Genomic DNA, 16,957 nt, shown 5'->3' on the forward strand with positions numbered 1-16,957 from the left:
TGGTCACTTACTATATCATCCACCACCTCCACTTCCGCACCCTGGTCATCCTCCTGACTTTCTGGCAATTGTGTCTCATCATCGTCCACCTCTTGTTACACTTTCAAACCGTTGCCTTCGTATGACCGTGGCAGTATTTTCTGAAAACGTATATGTGATCCATGTGATGGACAAACACAGTTTTAAATATCTGGATTTTTAGCGCTGTAATTTGGAAAGAACCTGGCTTTCTGGTATTCTGCAGTGCCAACATGCAAATGGCACAGAAAAACTGTGTTCTCTAGATTGCTTTTTAAGCAAATAATGAGGATTAAGATCCCCAAAAAATTATTCCTGGCCCCTGAGACCTGGGTCTATGTCTAGAAATATCTAACAGCAGCAGCAGACAAAACTAGAATGGAGCCTCTTGTGCTTTATGCACTGCAGTCTGCTATACACCCTGCCGGCCTGATATCTATGCAGATGGATTAGTCCTCAGAAGGACTGTTTGTTGAGATGGATATGTGTCTCTAATATAGTTTGGCACACCTGCACTAACTAGAAACAAGCAAATCTCTTCCTAGCTCAGCAGCACCTCTCCCTACACTGTCTGATTCCAGAGTGGCTGTGACAAGCATGGCGGTGCCAGGTCGATATAGACCTGATGACGCTGTGCGGCCAGCCAATCACTGTAATGCCACAACCACCATGGCTGTGGCATTACAATGAGTGGCAGGCAATCCCTGCATGTTGAAATACTCGGCGAGCGCTGAGCATGTCGAGCAGTGAGATGCTTGGGCGAGCACCGAGCAGTAGCGAGCATGCTCGCTCATCACTATAGGAGACATTGGGGCTGGAACATGTATATCACTGAAGACACTGGGGCAGGAGCAGATACATCACATGAAACACAGGGGCTGAAGCTGCTGTCTTTATCAGTGAGATGGGAGTGCATTGAGCACTTACTTTGCCCACAAAATAGCCATTGTCAGGACGTAATCCTTCAATGAATGTGCCGCAGCATTCAGTGGTGCACACTGTTTGCATGTGCTCACATTGCAAGAAGGGAATAAAGGGCCGGCGACTGCTAAAATTTGACCTCCAGTCCATACATTGCGATCTCCATTTGCAGCCTGCAGGCAGTGGATTACCACCCCTGAAATAGATGATAGATGTGGTCCATAGGAATCTGCCCAGGGGCCAGAGAAAAGCTCATCACGGGCCACAAAAGGCCCATGGGCTAAAGGTTCTCCAGCCTTGATATAGACAGATAGATAGATATGAGATAGATAGATAGATAGATAGATAGATAGATAGATAGATAGATATGAGATACAGTGGGTAAGGAAAGGATTCAGACCCCTTTAATTTTTTCAATCTTTGTTTCATTGCAGCCATTTGGTAAATTCTGAAAAGTTCATTTTTTTCTCATTAAAGTACACTCTGCACCCCATCTTGCCTCAAAAAAAACACAAATGTAGAAATTTTTGCAAATTTATTAAAAAAGAAAAACTGAAATATCACATGGTCATAAGTATTCAGACCCTTGACTCAGTATTCAGAATAAGCACTCATTTGAGCTAGTACAGCCATGAGTCTTCCTGGGAATGATGCAACAAGTTTTTCACACCTGGATTTGGGCATCCTCTGCCATTCTTCCTTTCAGATCCTCTCCAGTTCCGTCAGGTTGGATGGTGAACCTTAGTGGACAGCCATTTTCAGGTCTCTCCAGAGATACTCAATTGGGTTTAGGTCAGGGCCCTGGCTGGGCAAGTCAAGAATGGTCACAGAGTTGTTCTGAAGCCACTCATTTGTTATTTTAGCTGTGTGCTTAGGGTCATTGTCTTGTTGGAAGGTGAACCTTCGGCCAAGTCTGAGGTCCCGAGTACTCTGGAAAAAGTTTTCGTCCAGGAAATCTCTGTACTTGGCCACATTCATGTTTCCTTCAATTGCAACCAGTCATCCTGTCGCTGCAGCTGAAAAACATCCCCATAGCATGATGCTGCCACCACCATGTTTCACTGTTGGGATTGTATTGAGCAGGTGATAAGCAGTGCCTGGTTTTCTCCGCACATACTGCTTAGAATTATCACCAAAAACTTCTATCTTCGTCTCATCAGACCAGAGAATCTTATTTCTCATAGTCTGGGAGTCCTTCATGTGTTTTTGAGCAAACTCTATGCGAGCTTTCCAATGTCTTGCATTGACGAGAGGCTTCCATCAGGCCACTCTGCCATAAAGGCCTGACTGGTGGAGGGCTGCAGTGATAGTTGACTTTGTGGAACTTTCTCCCATCTCCCTACTGCATCTCTGGAGCTCAGCCACAGTGTTCTTGGGGTTCTTCTTTACCTCTCTCACCAAGGCTCTTCTCCCATGGTTGCTCAGTTTGGCTGGACGGCCAGGTCTAGGAAGACTGTTGGTCCCAAACTTCTTCCATTTAAGGATTATAGAGGCCACTGTGCTCTTAGGAACCTTGAGTAATGCAGAAATTCTTTTGTAACCTTGGCCAGATCTGTGCCTTGCCACAATTCTGTCTCTGAGCTCCTTGGGCAGTTCCTTTGAGCTCCTGATTCTCATTTGGTTTAACGTGCACTGTGAGCTGTGATGTCTTATATAGACAGGTGTGCGCCTTTCCAAATCAAGCCCTATCAGTTTAATTAAACACAGCTGGACTCCAATGAAGGAGTAGAACCATCTCAAGGAAGATCACAAGGAAATGGACAGCATGTGACTTAAATATGAGTGTCTGAGCAAAGGGTCTAAATACTTATGACCATGTGATATTTCAGTTTTTCTTTTTAGATAATTTTGCAAAAATTTCTACATTTTTGTTTTTATTCAGTCAAGGTGGGGTGCAGAGTATACTTTAATGAGAAAAAAATAATTAACATTTTAGAATTTACCAAATGGCTGCAATGAAACAAAGAGTGAAAAATTTGATAGATAATAGATAGACAGATAGATAGATAGATAGATAGATAGATAGATAGATAGATAGATAGATAGATAGATTGCCTGGTCCTTTATTTGGGGAAACGCCACTAGATATATTGAAAGTCAACTATTCAACAAAGAAAATAAAATTACACAGACCAATTTTCATACATAGAAACGTGAAAGTTTCCTACCAATGATTTCAGTATTTGCTGGAGCTCCTCATCGTAGCCAGAGACTGTCCTCCAGATGCGCCCTCTCCGTATGAAGAAGTGGAATATATCATTAGGTGGCCTGAACACTAATGACATGCTGGATAAGATTAAGCCCCATCACTCATTATAATGTATTTTATCTGGTTCTTCTCCATCGTACATCACCCCAGTAATGGCATTGCTGTTATACATCACCGGGGTTACTGCACTAACAATGCATGCCATTCGTAGCACAGTGCCGGACATGTCTGAGAGCTAGCATGATAAATAGATGGACACAAGGATATAAAGGGCACCGGGAACACTTTCTCCTAAGAAGTAGGACAAATGAAAGGGATACAGAAGCTTGGACTGACACCGGAATTAAAGTGAGGGAATATATGAGGGGTATTTCATACCTGGAGCATGGCAGGAAAGATGAATTGTGAAATGACAATGCATCATTCCAAAATTACTTATAGGCTTATTTATTAGCTTGGCGCTATCATGGCACACGTCCTCTGCAATAGAAAACAGGAGAGAGCTTTGACCTGACTTAAAGAGAATCTATCAGTAAGATCAAGCCTTCTTAGCCGTCTGTATGGGCAGCTGAATAAAATGATACCTTTATATTTGCGATACTTGCGATTTCAAAGACATTTTCCTAGATACATAAATGACACATCTCCCCGAGAATCTGCCTCCAGAGCGTATTTTTAGTAAAAGAGTGAGACAAGTAATGGCCACTCTATGCTCTCCTTGTTGCAGAGCTGTGTGTGGTTATAACTGACACATCTGGAAGTTTCTCTCTGCTTCAACTTCAGCTTATTTATTAGCTTGGCTCTATCCTGGCACACGTCCTCTGCAATAAAAAATAGGGAGAGTTTTGACCTGACTTAAGGGGAATCAGTAAGATCAACCCTGCTAAATCATCTGTATGGTTTCTCTCTACTTCAGTTTCTATCTTACAGGCAGACAGGGTTGCAATATATATTCCAATACAGCAGAGCTGACAGAGCTGCAGCAAATGTGTTTGTTATGAGACAAAGTTCAGTTCTACTATTCTGTGTTAGTTACATGTCTAAAGCTGGTAACTCCTCCTATTATTTATAATAACCTCTGGAGGCTGATTCTCAGGGAGATTTCTGTTCGCCCAAAGATCTTAACAGCTCATTTACATGTAAAAAAAATATAGATTCCTCTGGAATAAGACATCAGTTCACAGATATCAAGGTATCATTTTATTAAGCTTCCTTTGACCTATGTGCCCATATAGACGGTTTAGAAGGGTTGATCCTAGTGATGGTTGAGCACTAAAATGCTCCTGTGCACATTGGAATACTCAACCCGAGCAACAAGCCCAATGTAAGTATGGGAGGCTCGAGCATCTTTCAGGCGGCTCCCCCCGGCGGTCTGCAGAGGGCCCAAATTGATGGGAACAGTGCTCAAATGGCATGGGGACAGCATGGGGAGGACCCCTGGAAGCATTTCTGACTCCCAGGTCACTTCTGTCAACAACGTTGTCAGGGGTATTACGTGGCTTTTTACGGACTCACAATAAAACATTCTAAAACTAAACCAAAATGGATTTTCCTGGGAAATATGTTAAGGAACATCTTTTCCAGGGTAATGACTCGTATATAAGGCAAAATAAATAACCAAAAACAAAAATGCTCCTCCACACCTTGGGCTATGTTCACACGTAGCGGTTTTGATGCGTTTTTGCACTTTTGCATTGCTTTCAACCAAGACAAATGCATTCACTGGGAAATGTCATTTTAACATTTTACAACCTTATTTGGCCATGTGGTGTGTGAGACAAGATCGACACATCCTGTTTCATTTATGAAGGAGGGACTCTGAAATTCGCAAAGCCTATTTTAATAAGGCCATCAGGCGGCCTTTACTATTCTTAAAGGGCCAGAAGTCAGCCCTCACTATTCTTAGAGAGCCATCAGCTGGCTAGGCTTTGTTGATCCCATTACTAAAGAGTGGGTCTCCTATACTGTTATTGCGTATGCAGTGAGTGGCAGGGCTGCCCACATTTTGGACGCACCCCAATACCCCTTTGAAAATTTGGATGCACCCCAATACCTCTTTGAAGAGACTTAAAGGGGGGGCTCCTGAAAACAATGTTCCCATTATTAAGAAGTGGGTCCCCCATAGTGTTGGCCTATGCAGTGAATTCAAGGACTGCCAAAAATTGGGAGGCACTCCAATGCCCCTTGAAAGAGACGTGGAGGACGCAAAAATTGGGAGGCACTCCAATGCCCCTTGAAAGAGACGTGGAGGACGGCCTCATAAAAAAATGTTCCCATTAGAAAGGAGCAGGTCTCCTATACTTTTAATGCCCATGCACTAAGTGTATGAGCTGACAAAAATTTACCCATGGGGGTATACATGAACATACTGTATAAAAAATTTTTTTTACGTGTATCATAAACACTCTTTAAAAAAATTATGTGGGCATTGCATCACAGACCACGGTCACACTGGTGATATGGTGGTGAAGGATGAGGATGAGGAGAAGGAGGAGGACAAGAAAAAATAGCCAAAATCAGGAAGCATATACCCATGTGTGGGTGTGAAAAGTTGCATGGGAATGCACATCCCAAAAAAATACACTGGATTTGAGTTTATGTTACGCTGCTATTCGTTCGTGTTGAAAATTCTGGCTCAATCCAGCCCTTGTTCATTTTTATAAGAGTCAGCCTGTCAGCATTTTCAGTTGACAGGCGGATGCGCTTATCAGTTATAATTCCACCAGCGGCACTAAAAACCCGCTCTGATAAAACGCTGGCGGCAGGGCAGGCCAGGACCTCTAAGGCATATAGAGCCAGTTCACTCCAAGTATCCAGCTTGGATAGCCAATAATTATAAGATAATACATACAGTTCATGGACGTAGCAGTAGTTTATGTCCCATATGGGAGTCATCAATATTATGCTCAATAAGTATTTTCATATCCAGGACTACTAGGATGTGGACATATAATAGGCTAAATCGTAAGCAAAACATATGTTAGAAACAATAATTATAAGGCACAGAGGAATCACAGAAGATGTTGGTATGGTCAGCAAGGTATTCCCTCAGCATCTTCCCAAACTTTGCACTCCTTGAGAGAGTACCCCGGGTCTCAGGGCCTGTGCGATGGAAGGGGCTGAGAAAATTCTCCCAGAACTTTGACAGTGTTCCCCTGCCTCTGCTGGATTGGAGTTGTGTCTCTCTCGCCTGTACTCCTTGGTTGTCCAACGAACTGTGACCTCTGTCGCCAGCGTTTTCAGATGGGAATTTTTTTTAAACTTCCGCAACAAGGGCCTCTGGTACTGCTCCATTTTTGTAGACCTGTCTGCCTCAGGAATAAGAGATATAAAGTTCTCCTTGTAGCGTGGGTCTAGAAGTATTACCAACCAGTAATGACTGTCACCCAAAATTTTGAGAATGCCAGGGTCATGGGAAAGGCAGCGTAACATAAACTCAGCCATGCATGCCAGACTGCTAACAGGCAAGACTTCCGTGTCCTCACTAGAGATGAGCGGTGTTCGACTAGAACTGTTCGCCAATCTCAAATTCGAGCTGTTTTGGGCGGTGCTCGAGTCGTTCGACGAACGCGAACGATTTGCAAAAAATTCGGCTGTTCGAGGTTATGTTCGATAACTGTTCGTGCACCAAAAGCGTAACTGGATTTTTTCACATCATGCAGGGATTGTCTGCCACTCACTGTAATGTCACAGCCATGGTGGTTGTGGCATTACAGTGGTTGCCCAAATCGATGGGAACAGTGCTCACAGTGAAACATGAAAAGCCGACAATTCAGCAGCGGCATACACCGGTACCCGACAATTTAGAAAAGAAAGAATAGAGCATCACACATAGATTAGATAAATAGAAACATGTCAGTCACATATATAAGAAGTACAGTGACAGTGTTAGCTACTGTACTTGTCATTTAGTGTTAAAGGATTTATTAAAAAATATAATAGTGTTTTCATGCACCGTCTCTTTAAAAAAGCCGGCAGGCAATTCAGGCGAATGGGCGATACGCTAAGTAGGATTTAATTTAGAACATTAAAGGAATGTGTCTTTATTTCAATTAAAGGACTTTATTCTGGGTGTTTGTGTTTTTTTTAATTTTGACTATGGGGTTAGTAATGGGGGTGTCTTATAGACGCCTCTCCATTACTAACCTGGGCTTGATGTCAGCTGGCATTATAAGCTGACATCAACCCCAACCCTATTACCCCACTGCCACCGCTAGAGGGCAGTGGGAAGAGCGAGGCTAAGTGCTAGAATTGGCGCATCCTATGGATGCGCTGATGTTTCTAGCCTGGGAGGGGGCCAATATTCGTGGCACCCTTCCGGGCTATTAATATTAGCCCCCAGCTGTCTGCCTAGCCTTTGCTAGCTATTAAAATAGGGGGGACCCCACATCATTTTTTTTTGGGTTCCCCATTTTAATAGCTAGTAAAGGCTAGGTATTCAGCTGGGGGCTGATATTAGTAGCCTGGGAAGCTCCGTGGGTATTACCCCCTTCCCAGGCTTCAAACATCTGCCCCAGCCGTCTGCTTAACCTCCGCTAGAGACTAAAATTAGGGGGAACCCCACGCCAATTTTTTATTAATAAATCCTTTATTTTAAATGACAAGTACAGTAACCAACACTGTCACTGTACTTATTATATATGTGACTGGCATGTTTCTATCTATCTAATCTATGTGTGATGCTCTATTCTTTCTGTTCTAAATTGTCGGTACCGGTGTATGCAGCTACTGAATTGCCGGCTTTTCATGTTCCACTGTGAGCACTGTTCCCATCGATTTGGGCAACCACTGTAATGCCACAACCACCATGGCTGTGGCATTACAGTGAGTGGCAGACAATCCCTCCATGATTGGTGCTCTAAATAGCGCCAGCCATGCAGGACGGGGACTCGAGCTCCCGCATCTACGAGTACTGAGATGCTCGGACGAGTACCGAGCAGTGGTGAGCATGCTCGCTCATCACTAATTAACAGTATTACTGTGAAAAAATCCAGTTATGCTTTTGGTGCACGAACAGTTACCGAACATAACCTCGAACAGCCAAATTTTTGGCAAATCACTCGAGTTCGTCGAACAACTCGAACACCGTCCAAAACAGCTCGAAATTGAGATTGGCGAACAGTTCGAGTTGAACACTGCTCATCTCTAGTAAGAACCGCCCCCCTACCCAACCAATTTCCCAAACAAATAAAACAACTCACTGCGTTAAATATAACTTTAAATAGAAAGTAATGTGAAGCCATAACATAAAATCACTTAGAAAAGAGGAGGTTTGACCACGGGTCCAAGCCCACAGCAGAGGTCTAGCCGCAGAATAATGGACCACCAAATTAGCCTTACTGGATATACCCCTCCAACTCGACCCACCCCTCAACCAATCACTATTTTCCCATATCTAAAACCCTCTTATTCTCCTCCCCACAGATTTCCAGTACAAAATCACCAACTTAACCCCTTACCCACAAAAGAGGGCCTAGCATACTTCCCCAGTCACGACGACCTCCCTTAAGCCCCCTGGGGGGGCATGCAGTCCGGGCTGTTACTAAATATTTCTAATCCCCACTTTCTCACGCTGCATGCCTGAGTTTGTTCTCCATCTTCTCCTCATCCAAGAAAATTTGATCACACTCTGATCAAACTCTTATAACACTCTAAACAAACTCTGATCACACTCTGATCACTCTCTTATCAAACTCTGATCAGAGTGTGATTTGCATAACCAGCCCGATTCTCTCAGACGAGAGAATACACGGTCGGCAGCACCTGCCCTAAAAGTAAAAAGCACTCAGTGATGGCACAATAAAAGCATTATACTCACAGTGAAGAGATGAAAGAGGCGATTCATCTAAACTTTTTCGTCAGATTTCTGGAGAAAAAAAACCTTAAAAAGTCGCAATTTTTTACACATTGTAATTTTGACTTCTGGCTTTTTCATACCATTTTCGTCCCAGCTCCGACAAAGTGGACGAAGTTGGGACATGACAGGGGTATGACGGGATATGGAGACTCCTGCTTGTCAAATTCATGATGAGCAGTGGCATTCGCTATGCCAGAAATCTTATTCCAGCAGGGCTGGAGTCATATTTGTGGCAAAGCACAGATAGCGGTGCACTCCACTACACCTCTCTTGATTCATTAAGAGAGTACAACACATCCCCTCAAGAAAACTGCTGAAAAAATTGCCATTCTTGATGAATCAAGGCCAAAGTATACAGAGGAAATAGTGATGATACAGGGATAGTGCACACAGTGATGTTACAGCAAAGGTATAATGCACAAAATAATGTCACGGGGGGGATAATGCACACAGTGATGTTACAGCAGAAAGTTAATGCTCACACTGTTGTTACAGCAGAGGCATAATGCACACAGTAATGTCACAGAAGAAGGATAATGCTCACGATAATGACACAGTAGATAGATAATTTACAAAAATATGTCACAATAGAAGGATAATGCTCACAGTGATGACACAGTAGAGATAATTCACAAAGTGATGTCACAATAGAAGGATAATGCTCACAGTGATGACACATTAGAGAGATAATTCACAAAAATATGTGACAATAGAAGGATAATGCACACAGTGATGACACAGTAGAGAGATAATTTACAAAAATATGTGACAATAGAAGGATAATGCTCACAGTGATGACACAGTAGAGAGATAATTCACAAAGTGATATCACAATAGAAGGATAAGGCTCACAGTGATGGCATAGTAGATAAATATGCAATGTAGTGATTACATTGAGCAGAGGTAATGCACACAGTGATGTCACTATAGAAGACTAATTTACCCACAGAAGTTACAGCACACAAATTATACAAGGTGATATCCCATAATTCAGGGACAATGCATAGTAATATCATGGCACACAAATAATCTACATGCTGTTGTCACATAAGTCACAAATAAGGGAATCTTATTGGACTACAAGAATAATGTAGTAAACAATGTCACCATGTCTGTCTGTCTGTCTGTCTGTCTGTCCAGGAAATCCCGCGTCGCTCATTGGTCCGGCAGCGGGCAATCAGCGCCGCGGGATTTCAGAAAAAAGATGGCGGCCGTTAGCAGCTCATCTGCGGGACGGAGCTCAGCGGCGTTGCAGCCGGGAGATGAGCGCCGCGAGGCGCTCATCTCCCGGCCGGTACCAGCAGAAGGACCCCGACCGCCGGACCCATCTGCGCTCATGTCCCAGCCAGTAGCAGCGGAAGGACCGCCGGCGTCGCTGACATCCATGCGGAAGGGAGGACCGGGGAGCGGTGCTGCGGGTCGGGATACTTCTGCTGCGAGCGCCCGCTCATGTCCCGGGTTCTCGCAGCGGAAGTAGCCGCACAGGCAGCGCTGCTCCCCGGTCCTCACCAAGACGATTCGATGATTGGTCGCGGTCTTCGGACCCGACCAATCACTGATCTTAGCGCAAAAGTTAAATACCGCTGTGCTGATTGGTCGCGGACGCTGCCCGCGACCAATCACCGATTTGGGCGCCAAGTTTAAATATCGGCCGCGACCAATCAGCACAGTAGTGGTTAACTTTAGCCGCAAGATCAGTGATTGGTCGCGGGCCAAGACCGCGACCAATCACCGATTTGTGCGGCACATTTAAATAGCGGCCGCGACCAATTGGATGTCAGCGTCGCTCCCCGGTCCTCCTTTCACACCCTTGCCGCATGGATGTCAGCGGCGCTGCCTGTGCGGATACTTCCGCTGCGAGAACCCGGGACATGAGCGGGCGCTCGCAGCAGAAGTATCCCGACCCGCAGCGCCGCTCCACAGTCCTCCCTTGACACCCTAGCCGCTGATGTCCCCACAGTATAAGCATGGTGTTACAAAGATCCGGACATTTGTGTTAAAAATCGCTGATTGGTCGCTGGCGGTGCCCACGACCAATCACCGACTTGGGCGCCAAATTTAAATATCGGCCGCGACCAATCACCGATCTTGGCTCCACATTTAAACACCGCTGTACTGATTGGTCGCGGCCGCTATTTAAATGTGGCGCCCAAATCTGTGATTGGTCGCTGGCAGCGGCCGCGACCAATCAGCAGAGCAGTGTTTAACTTTAGCGCCAAGATCACTGATTGGTCGCGTGCGGAGAGCGCGACCAATCAGCGAATCGTATTGGTGAGGAGCGGGGAGCGGAATCGTATTAGTGAGGACCGGGGAGCGCCGCTGCCTGTGCGGCTACTTCCACTGCGAGAAGCATGGAGATGAGCGACTGCTCGCAGCAGAAGTATCCCGACCCGCAGCGCCGCTCCCCGGTTCTCCCTTCACACCCTAGCCGCTGATGTCCCCACAGTATCCGCATGATGTTACAAAGATCCGCCGCCCGCGACCAATCAGCGATTTTGGCGCCAAATTTAAACACCGCTCTGCTGATTGGTCACGGCCGCCATCCGCGACCAATCAGCGAGATTGGCGACAAATTTAAACAACGCTCTGCTGATTGGTCGAGGCCGGCGACCGCGACCAATCAGCAGAGCGATGCAGAGCGGGGTTTAAATTTGGCCCCAAAGTCGCTGATTAGTCGCGTCTGACGGCCGCGACCAATCAGCAGAGCGTTGTTTAAGTTTTGCGCCAAAATCGCTGATTGGTCGCGGCCGGCGGCCTCGACCAATCAGCGATTTTGGCGCCAAATTTAAACACCGCTCTGCTGATTGGTCGCGGCCGGCGACCAATCAGCGATTTTGGTGCCAAATTTAAACCCCGCTCTGTATCGCTCTGCTGATTGGTCGCGGTCGGTGGCCGCGACCAATCAGCAGTATTGGCGCCAAATTTAAACACCGCTCTGCTGATTGGTCGCGACTAATCAGCGATTTTGGTGCCAAATTTAAACACGCTCTCCAGTCCTCACTAACACTGTTCGCAGATTGGTCGCGGCGGTCACCCGCGACCAATCACCGATATTGCCGCCAAATTTAAACACCGCTTTAACGCGACCAATCAGCGATTTGGGCGCCAAATTTAAACGCCGTTCTGCTAATTGCGCCCCGTCGGCCGCATACCTATTCTAGAATAGATATATATAATCGTCTTATCCTGTCTGTCTGTCTGTCTGTCCTGGAAATCCCGCGTCGCTCATTGGTCCGGCAGCGGCCAATCAGCGCCGTGGGATTTCTGAAAAAAGATGGCGGCCGTTAGCGGCTCATCTGCGGGACGGAGCTCAGCGGCGATGCAGCCGGGAGATGAGCGGCGCGAGGCGCTCATCTCCCGGCTGGTACCAGCAGAAGGACCTCGACCACCGGACCCATCTGCGGGACAGAGTTGCAGCCGGGAGATGAGCGGCGCGAGGAGCTCATCTCCCGGCCGGTAGCAGCGGAAGGACCCCGACCGCCGGCGCCGCAGACCTCCATGCGGAAGGGAGGACCGGGGAGCGGCGCTGCGGGTCGGGATACTTCTGCTGCGAGTGCCCGCTCATGTCCCGGGTTCTCGCAGCCGAAGTAGCCGCACAGGCAGCACCGCTCCCCGGTCCTCACCAAGAAAATTCGATGATTGGTCGCGGTCTTCGGACCCGACCAATCACTGATCTTGGCGCAAAAGTTAAATACCGCTGTGCTGATTGGTCGCGGACGCTGCCCGCGACCAATCAGCAGAGCGGGGTTTACATTTGCACCAAAATCGCAGATTGGTCACACCCGGCGGTCACGACCAATCAGCGATTTTGGCGCCAAATGTTAAACCCGCTCTGCTGATTGGTCGCGGTGGTCGGCCGCGACCAATCAGCAATTTTGGCGCCAAATTTAAACAACGCTCTGATGATTGGTCGCGGTCGCCGGTCACAAATAACCAGCATTATTGCCGCCAAATTTAAACACCGCTCTGCTGATTAGTCGCAACCACCGGCCGTGACCAATCAGCGATATTGGCGCCAAATTTAAATACCGCTCTGCTGATTGGTCGCGACCGCGGGCCGCAAACAATCAGCATTATTGCCGCCAAATTTAAACCCCGCTCTGCTGATTAGTCGCGACTGCCGGCCGTGACCAATCTGCGATATAGGCGCCAAATTTTAACACCGCTTTGCTGATTGGTCGCGGTTGCCGACCTCGACCAATCAGCAATTTTGGCGCCAAATGTTAACACCGCTCTGCTGCTTGCGCCCGGTCGGCCGCATACCTATTCTACAATACCCGATGCGTTAGAATCGGGCCACCATCTAGTGTATAATATAAGGACATAGGCATTGTCAGCCCTACTACAGTGGGGAAAATAAGTATTTGATACACTGCCGATTTTGCAAGTTTTCCCACCTAAAAAGAATGGAGAGGTCTGTGATTTTTATCGTAGGTACACTTCAACTGTGAAAGACAGAATGTTAAAAAAAATCCAGAAAATCATATTGTAAGGTTTTCTCGTAATTAATATTTGATACGATAGAGAAACAGAACTTAATATTTGGTACAGAAACCTGTTTGAAATTACAGAGGTCAGACGTTTCCTGTAGTTCTTGACCAGGTTTGCACACTCTGCAGCAGGGATTTTGACCCACTCCTCCATACAGATCTGCTCCAGATCTTTCAGGTTCCAGGTCTGCACTGGGCAAAATTGAGTTTCAGCTCCCTCCAAAGATTTTCTATTAGGTTCAGGTCTGGAGACTGGCTAGGCCACTCCAGGACACTGAAATGCTTCTTACAGAGCCACTCCTTAGTTGCCTTGGTTGTGTGTTTCGGGTCAGTGTCATGCTGGAAGACCCAGCCACGACCCATCTTCAATGCTCTTACTGAGGGAAGGAGGTTATTGGCCAAAATCTCGCGATACATGATCCCATCCATCCTGCGTTCAATATGGTGCAGTGTTCTCATCCCCTTGAAGAAAAGCACCCCCAAAATATAATGTTTCCCCCACCATGCTTCTTGGTTGGGACGATGTTCTTGTGTTTGTGTGAGAGTGTGAACTGTGATAGCAGCAGGAGAGCATTAGGACCTGTGAATTTTGCCTGGCTGAGCTCAAAGAAGGGGCAGAGCAGGAGACCCTATGTTTTCTGAAGGTGTCTGCTGTGTGAGAGACTGGACGGGGCATCTGAGGAGAACTGCAAGGACTGAACTGCAATAAGACTCTCTCTTTACAAGCTTTCCTGTGGGGGTTGATAACCCCTGGCCCTGGTGAAGCTGTGTCCCTGCTTAAGAACAAGTGCTGAGCTGGGGAAAGCTGTGTGGCTCTTTGGAGTTTTGTGGAAGTCCATGCTGAGTGACTAGAGACCTTGTGCTGAAGGGAAAGAGACTGAGGATATCATCTCTGTGACAGAGCGCGTGGTCGGTGGTCCGGAAAACAGTGAGTGACTGCGAGAGGAGAGAAGGGGTCCGGTGCCATTCACATTGAGAGGATTCTGATAAGCCTTGTGAAGAGATCTTCCCAGACCTTAACCTAAGGCTACAGGACTAAAGTCCCCGGCGTGTGGGCTCGGCATCGGCCGACAAGACAAGGAACCTTTGCTGCTTTTGTGAACGTTGCTTTTGTTTAGCGCCAAAGTTTTCCCGGGACTAGCTGCAGCCACCGCGATTCACAGACCAGTGATAGACCACATCTGAGGTTAACGGTAACGTAACTTTAAGATACCCGGGTATCCCTATACTAGGGGAATAAGAGCAATTGGTATGGTTTCATGCATTGTTATTGTTAATAGTGGTAGGATTGTACTCAGTGTGCCATCTCAGGGGTCCCTATAGAACACCCTCACTAGATTGACACAGTGTTTAGGTAAAATTGTTCCAGATCTTTAGAATAAATCACATAAACTGGAAACCTTGAGATTGGCACATTGATTTCAGCTTTTGCTGATTGTGTGTATTTAGTAGAGACAGTGTCCCAGGTAGAACCTGAGACTGATTCATGCAATACTGAATTTTAGTCTAATCCCTGTTTTAGTAAAGAAAGTGGTGTTTATTTCTGTCTCTGTCTCAGTTTGTGACTCACTGGATATCTCTCGGACCTCCGGTCATTACATTTTTGGCGTAGTCGGCAGGATCCAGTGCTTGTCATGGACGGAGGCGAGGGAAGAAATGACTCTGCTGCACCAGCAGCACCTCCGCTGGTAGCAGAACACCTGGCAGCCGCGGAGACTTTGGGAGGATATGTGCCGGTAGGAGCTTTACTCCAGCACATGCCGAAATACGACGGGCGTAACATGCCTTTGCAGGATTGGGCTGAGAGGGTCCGGAGTGTTCTGCGGATGTGTAATCTGGCCCCTGCGTTACGAGCAGAGTTGGCAATAAATGCACTAGAGGGCGACGCTAGGCGGATGGTGATTGTACGTCCAGAGTCAGAGAGGAGCAAGTTAGAGAAAATCTTGGAGCTGTTAGAGGGTAGTTCGGGAGGCCGGGCTCGCGTGGCCCAGCTTCGTTCCTTGTTTTTCAATCGGCCCCAAAGGGAATGTGAGACCTTGATGCAGTACTCGAATACCTTACAGGAAACGTTGAATGAGGTGCAGCGACTAGACCCAGGGGCCATGGGGGCATTAAGAGAGGTAGACCGCTTGCTCCGGAATCAATTCATAACAGGCTTTGCCAATAAACTCCTTCGAGACAACTGAGGGAGATGACCCAAGCTAGCCCGGAATTATCCTTCTGGCAGATTTATCGGGCCGCGGTGGAAAGGGAGGAGGAGTCTACTCTGGTGGTCGAGGGGGCAGTGGACAGTGCACAGCTGGAGGAAGGTCGTGCGCCAGTTTCAGGAGGGGGAGGACTGGTAGACGTTGTACAGGCTCTGCGTGCCGAACTGAAGGAGCTAAAGCTGGAGGCGTCTAAACTCAGAGCTGGGCCGGTCCCTACTCCCACGGAAGGGCCACCCGCCGCGTCCTCTGGAATGGTGGTTCCGCAGTCTGCCAGGTCGTCCTCCTCGAATGATTCAAGTTCTCATCCACGAGGAGCAGTCACCTGCTGGAGGTCTGGGAGTCGGGGACACATATCCCGATACTGCCGGATGTCTGCAGCCCTGGAGCCTCCTTTGCCGGCTTTAAACTCCCAGCCGCTGCTATGAGAGGGCGAGCAGCAGCGGCCAACCCCCCACAAAGCCCTCGACGGGAAGAACAAGCTTTGTTTGCATGCAGTCCAGTGCTGGAAGCAGAGTTTGAAGGGCGGAAGATGAGATGCTTGGTTGACATAGGATCCGAATGTACCATAATGCCCTTAGAGGTGTACGAAAGGCACTTCAGACAACTAGTGGTTCCCGAGGACGGCCGAGTGATACGACTTACCGCCGCTAACAATGGCCAATTGACGGTGAAGGGGATCGTGTGGATGCAACTGAAAATGTTTGGTCAAGAGCTGGGTCAGAAAGGGATAGTGTTGGTGGACCACCCTCCTAGAAGAGGGATGGAGGTGACCCTCGGAATGAACGTTCTGCGAGATTTAAATCATCAGATGTATGTGACGCGCCCCCTGGGCCATATTCTTTTAGGGGGAATATCCGGAGCCGGATCAGATGGGGGTTGTAGTCTTCCGAGTGGCTGTGACCCGGTCCGTGCCCAGGGTGTCAAACTCAGTTGTATGTGGCAGTCCTACAGATGTTATTAAGTTCTTTATTGTCGACTACGCCACCCGTTGTATTGCGGTCACTATGGCCGCCGCTGCAGCAGGGTCCGCTGAGGCTGATGGTGTAGGTGCAGCTTGTGATGGTATAACCCCCAACGGGTGGGGTATAGCCTCAGGGGGTCAGGTGCAGAGGATGGGGGTTGTGGTGGTGCAGCATAGGTGTTAAAGGAAGACAGAGTCGGGTTATGCAGTTTTGGGTATTTACTCACTGCTGATGTTCCGGTCACTCCAGCTTCAAGTGACCTCCCGAGCCGTGCTGCATCCACCAGGTCCTGG

This window comes from Phyllobates terribilis, unplaced genomic scaffold (assembly GCF_046119375.1).
Source record: "Phyllobates terribilis strain yellow unplaced genomic scaffold, ASM4611937v1 Scaffold_9__5_contigs__length_417890890, whole genome shotgun sequence".
Taxonomy (NCBI): domain Eukaryota; kingdom Metazoa; phylum Chordata; class Amphibia; order Anura; family Dendrobatidae; genus Phyllobates; species Phyllobates terribilis.